At 46.3% G+C, this 6,000-nt stretch overlaps 1 non-coding gene across 1 annotated transcript; it reads left to right on the top strand.

The window, feature by feature from the left end:
• The first annotated feature begins 310 nt into the window (after positions 1–310).
• On the top strand, positions 311–384 carry TRNAN-GUU (transfer RNA asparagine (anticodon GUU)). Its single transcript has one exon. It is a non-coding gene; the product is annotated as a tRNA-Asn (tRNA).
• Positions 385–6,000: the final 5,616 nt, after the last annotated feature.

The raw sequence follows: 6,000 nt of genomic DNA, 5'->3' as shown, positions 1-6,000 counted from the left end.
ACCGGGCGTTCAGCTTCCCTTGGGCCCCACTCGGCCCAGGCCCGGGGGGTCGCGGCCCCAGGTGTCTCCCTGGTGCTGGCATCTGAGGCGGGTGTGGAGCAAGGCGGGGCGAGGCCGCTCGGCTGCCCTTCTGCCTCCGGAATCACCCACCGCACGGGTCTCAAAGGCGATCAACACGCTGCGCCGACTCCGCCTGTCGGGTTTTCCGAGGCTCTGGAGCCGGCACTGCTGTCCTGCAAGGGCGGGTGGCTCCGCCTGGCGTTGAATCAGTGACTACTCCCTGAAGGGGGCGGGGGTAGAGCCTCTGCGTGTCTCTGTGGCGCAATCGGTTAGCGCGTTCGGCTGTTAACCGAAAGGTTGGTGGTTCAAGCCCACCCAGGGACGATTCTCACCTTTTTAGGTTCTAGAGAAGTGTTTGTAGTTGTCTCTACTCTGCCCATCCTCTGGGGGGAAAGGCGGAGAGAGGCTTCCTCCGCCGGTACCCTCCTCTTCTCTGTGTAGAGTGCATAAAATGGGGACCTAAGTCAACATCATAAGGTCATCACAGATCCTCACAGAAGAGCTGAGGAGGAAAACAGGTCTCTGGGAGTACGGAAATCCCTGAGAGAGTACACACATCGTCGTGACTCGAAGTTCTTTTTCACAATGGAGTTTCTTCCATCGTTGGTTGGGACTAGTATTTACTTAACCCTTTCCATATGCTTTTTAAGTTGTTAGTTCTATGATTTTATGATTACAAATAATGCTGTAGTCATCATTCTTGTACACATATCTTTGGCCACTTGCCCCAGTATTTCTATAGGGTAGAGTCCTGGAAGAGCAATTGCTCTGTCATAGTGTTTACACGGCTTCCGTATGGTTCCATTTCTCTCCTTTGTTGGCTTATTCGCTATGACTCTTCGTCATTTCAGCGGCTGCTTTAGGATTCACAGCACACATCTGCAACTTACCACAGTCTGCCTTCAAGTGGTATCATACCTCTTCACATTTCTCCCCTGCCCGCCTGTATGACATGGTTGTCCTGCACTGCACTTTACACATGGTATAAACCCCACAATCCATCGTTATTACTTTTGTTTAATCTGTCCCATGTTTTGAGAGAGGTTTAAATACTAAGAAAAATCTTAAACATTTTCCTGTGCAGATACCATTTCTGTTGTCCGTCATCCCTTCGTGTACATGCAGATTTCCATGTGGCATCAGCGTCCTCCTTCCTGGAGGACTCCTTCAACGTTTCCTGTAGGGTGGATCTGCTAGCAATGAATTCTTTCAGCCTTTGTATGTCTGTAAATGTCATTAGTCACCTTCATTTTTGAAAGACTTTTTGGGGGAGGAAGCATACAATTCCATGTTGCCTTTTTTCCCCTCAGTCGTTTATAGATATTGCTCCACTGTCTTCTCACTTGTACTGCTTCTGATGAGAAATCTGGTATCATCTTTATTTTTGTTTTCTGTATGTACCATGTCATTTTGCCATGGCTGCTTTGGAGAGTTTTTCGTTTTCAATGGATTCGAGCAATTGAATTATAATGTGACTGGACGCACTTTTCTTCATGTTTCTTGTGCTCATTCATTGTGTTCATTGTGATCCACTGTGTGGATCAGTGGGTTTATAATTTGTATTATAACTGGAAATCTTTCTGCCATCGTTTCTTCTAAAATTATTTCTTCATCCCCAGTCTTTCCCCGGACTCAATTACTCGTATATTAGGCCTTTGAAAGTTGCCCTAGCATTCACTGATAGATGTGTATTAGAAAAAATTTTTTTGACTGAGTTTCATTTTGTACATTTTCAATTGTTCTTGGCTTTGTGTCCCCTGATCCTTTTCTTCTGCAATGTCTAACTGCTGTTGATTCCATCTGGCGAGCCTGTTATCTCAGGTGTTACAGTTTCCATCTCTAAAGTTTGATTCTGTCCATTTGTATATGCTCCACGTTTCTACTTAACTCCATGGACGTATGTGACACAGTCAGAATAACTGTTTTAAAGTCCTCTCTGTTAATTTTAACATTGTGTCGGTTCTGGTTCAGTTTCCATAGATTGCGTATTCTTCTCCTTAAGGATCATGTTTTCCTGCCTCTCCGCACGCCTGGCGTTCTTTGATTGGATGCCAGACGTTGTGAAAGTTTTCCTTCTTGGGTACTGGCTATCTTGGTATTCCTATAAATCTTCTTGAGTTTTGTTCTGGGGTACAGCGAAGTGACTTTTAAACAGTTTGATTCCTTTGATCCTGCTTTTATGATTTTTTATGTGGGTCCGTCTAGGGCTGATTATTCCCACCACTGAAACAAGACCTTCCTGGGTGTTCTTCCCAATGGCCCACGAATTACGAGTAGTCCCATCTGGCAGGTGGGAGCAAGTATGACTTCCTGTCCTGGGTGAGCACCAGGCACTGTTCCATGATCTTTTCAGAAGCCTCTTCCCTTGGCCTCAGGCAGTTTCTTCATAAGCGGGCCCTGATCACTACTCTGCTGAATACTCGAGGGAGACCCTTCACATCCGCCTGGATTGCCTCTCTGTCCATCTCTCTCATCACTGGATCATTGTCCTATGAACTCTAGCTGCCTTGCTCTCTGTGGACACCCAGCTTCATGCCCACAATCCAAGGAGTTGGCCTCAGATCCCCCTCCTCGTGCCCAGCCTGGAAACTCTCTGAGAGCAGTAATTATCCCGTTTGAGACAAATCATAGAAAACAACAGAACCCTGCACCTGACAACGCACCTTGTGCAGACCTGGACCCTTAGAGTTGTCGGCTCACCTTCCCTTGGTTCTTCTGTTGAATTTCTTGAGCAAAAAAAGACCTCTTTGGCTCTTATACACTAACTCTGGTTCTTGGACATTCTCTCTCTCTCTCTCTCTCCGTGTCTCTCCCTCTCCACGTATGTATCTGTGTCTGTTTGTCTGTCTCTCTCTCCGTCTCTCATACTCCAGGCTGTCCCGAATCTTACCCACTTTCTTGTCCTCCTTTTCAGCTTTCCAGGACCTTGCATTAGAATGCCTTCAATCTTCAAGTGTTCATTAGGTGTTTAGTAGGTGGCAGGCCCTGCTCGGGGAGAAATGCTGCATCTTGAGCAAATAGAAGATCCCTGCCCCAAGATACTGACACCTGGAGGCATCAAAAAGGGGCGGAGCAGGACGTCAGCAACGTGGCAGAGTGAGCAGTTTTCTTTGTCTCTCCCTCTTCAAACTACAACTAATTGGACATTCATCGGTCAACTAAGGATATCCACACAGCATCTCAGGATGCCTGAGAGACCCGCACTGCTATACGTCATCGGAAGGTGGACGGACTTCCCCCAGGGGAGGAGGTGGAGATAGGTGAAAACTCTCCAACCACCAGACAGCCTAGTACCTGCAAGTGACTTTCTACTGGCTGACACACTCATAGCATCGCCACGGACCCAGGGCTGGCGTCCATGCACGTCAGCGGTGTGATGGTGGAAACAGGTGACTACAGCCCTACCTAAGCACCCCTCGATTGCTCCATACCCCAAGGCGAAAATCCATGGTCCCACAGCAGCTGCAGGGAAAGCCTCTACCACGCCCAGTATTCAGAACGCTGGGAGGCCCTGGGGCAACAGCTGCCCAGCCTGAGCAGCAACCCGCCAGCCACCTCTAACACTCAAAGTCCTGCTGAGGCCCTGAGCGGGGAAGGGAGACCCAGAGAGACCGTTTGAGTGGCCGACGGCAGGTTGGAGTCCCAGTGAGTCTGCTCTGTGGTCCAGGGGGAAAATCCACAGCCCCACAGCAGCCACAGGGAAAGCCTCTACTCAGCATTAGTGGAGAGGCCCCGCCCAGCAATCACAAGGCTGGAAGGCCCTGGGGCAGAAGTAACACACCTGGGTGAGCTAACCACAGACTGCAGTAGATACCCATAGCTCTGCTGCAGCCCATAGTGGACAAGTGAGGTCTTGTGGGCCCTGACAGTGGCAGAGCTGCGAGTCTAGGTGAACCTGCTCCTGGCAGCTGTGAAAGCCCATAACACCGCTGCAGACCCTAAGGAGGGAGCATGTCTAGGTGGTCTGTGACAGCAGGCACCAGCAACCTGAGGCCCCCTTGCGATTGTCCACACAGCTGACGTGAGACCCCACAAGGCCACTGTGATCACGAGGAGGGCCCCAGGTCTGGTCAGCAACAGCTGACAGGGATCCTGGTCAGTGCAGATTACACAGCTGCTGCCCCACCCCCCACACCAGTAGAAGCGAGTGGAAGCAGTAACTCAACCCTATCTATATGTGGAGGCACAAATCCACGCCATCAAGCAGTATGAAAAAATATATTAAATCTCCAGAACAGAAGGAAAACAACAAGTACCCAGAAAACAATCCCGAAGACACTGAAATCTATAACCTAAATGACAATGAATTCAAAATAGCCATCATTTAAAAACTGAATGAGATAAAAGAGAACACAGATAGACAACTCAACGAGTTCAGGAGCTATGTCACAATAGAGCTTGATACTATAAAGAAGAACCAATCATAAATGTTGGAGATGAAGAACACAATGGAGGAGATTAAGGAAAATCTGGACTCTCTGAACAGTAGGGTCCATAATATGGAAAATGGAATTAGCAATTTGGAAGATAGGAATATAGAAATGCTGCAGATAGAGGAGGAGAGAGAACTAAGCCTAAAAAAAATGAAGAAACTCTCAGAGAAATAGCCGACTCAATTAGGAGATGCAACATAAGGATTATAGGTATCCGAGAGGGGGAAGAGAAGGAGAAGGGGCAGAAAGCCTGTTCAAAGAAATAATGGCTGGGAACTTCGCAAACCTGGGGAGAGAGATGGAACTGCAGGTGACAGAAGCTAATAGATCTCCAAACTTTATCAATGTGAGAAGATCAACCCCAAGGCATGTAGTAGTGAAGCTTGCAAAAGTCAATGACAAAGAGAAAATACTAAGGACAGCAAGGCAGAAGAAAATAACCTACAAAGGAACCCCCATAAGGCTGTCAGCAGATTTCTCAGCAGATACCTTACAGGCTGGAAGAGAGTGGAATGATATATTCAAAACTCTGAAGGACAAAAACTTGCAGCCAAGAATACTCTATCCAGCGAAAATATCCTTCAAATATGATGGAGAAATAAAAACTTTCCCAGATAAACAAAAGTTAAGGGAGTTCATCACCACAAGACCTCCCCTACAAGAAATGCTCAGGAAGACCCTCATACCTGAAAAAAAACAAAAAAAGTAAAGGGGTTACAAAACCCAGAACAAAGGAAATAAGTAGAAAGACAAAATCAGAAAGTTGCGGCTCTCCATCAGAACAGGTTAGCAAAGGCCAAGTACAATATTAAAGATAAAAGGAAGGGAAACACCAAGAATAACTATAATCTTGTCATTTTAACCACAAACTCACAACACAAGAAGGGAAAAAAAAATCTGACACTAACAACCTAGAAGGAGAAGAAGAAAGGGATGGAACAGCTTAATCTAAGCAAATAAGAGGCTATCAGAAAATGGATCATCTCATCTATGAGATGTTTTATACAAACCACATGGTAACCACTAAACAAATATCAAGGATAAAGACACAACTTACAAATAAGAAGAAAGCCAATGTAGAAAACTACCTACCTGAATTGGTAGTCCAAAAATCATGGGACGAGAAACAAAGCAAATGCAAGAGAAGCAGAAAACAAGCGATAGGATGGCAGCATTAGGCCCCCACATTTCAATAATCACTCTAAATGTAAATGGAATGAACTCTCCAATCAAAAGACACAGAATAGCAGGATGGATTAAAGAGCAAGACCCAATATGCTGCCTCCAGGAAACACACCTCAGCCCCAAAGACAAACACAGACTCAGGGTGAAAGGATGGAAGACAACAGTCCAAGCTAATAAGGAACATAAGAAAGCAGGTGTCGCCATACTTATATCAGACAAAGTAGGCTTCAAAGCAAAACACATAAAGAGAGACAAGGAGGGGCAGTTTATAATGATAAAAGGGACACTCCACCAAGAAGACATAACACTTATAAATATACAC

This window comes from Equus przewalskii, unplaced genomic scaffold, assembly GCF_037783145.1.
Source record: "Equus przewalskii isolate Varuska unplaced genomic scaffold, EquPr2 ChrUn-12, whole genome shotgun sequence".
In the NCBI taxonomy this organism is placed as follows: domain Eukaryota; kingdom Metazoa; phylum Chordata; class Mammalia; order Perissodactyla; family Equidae; genus Equus; species Equus przewalskii.
Note: the sequence above shows the minus strand (reverse complement) of the source record. Positions and strands in the feature narration are given on the sequence as shown.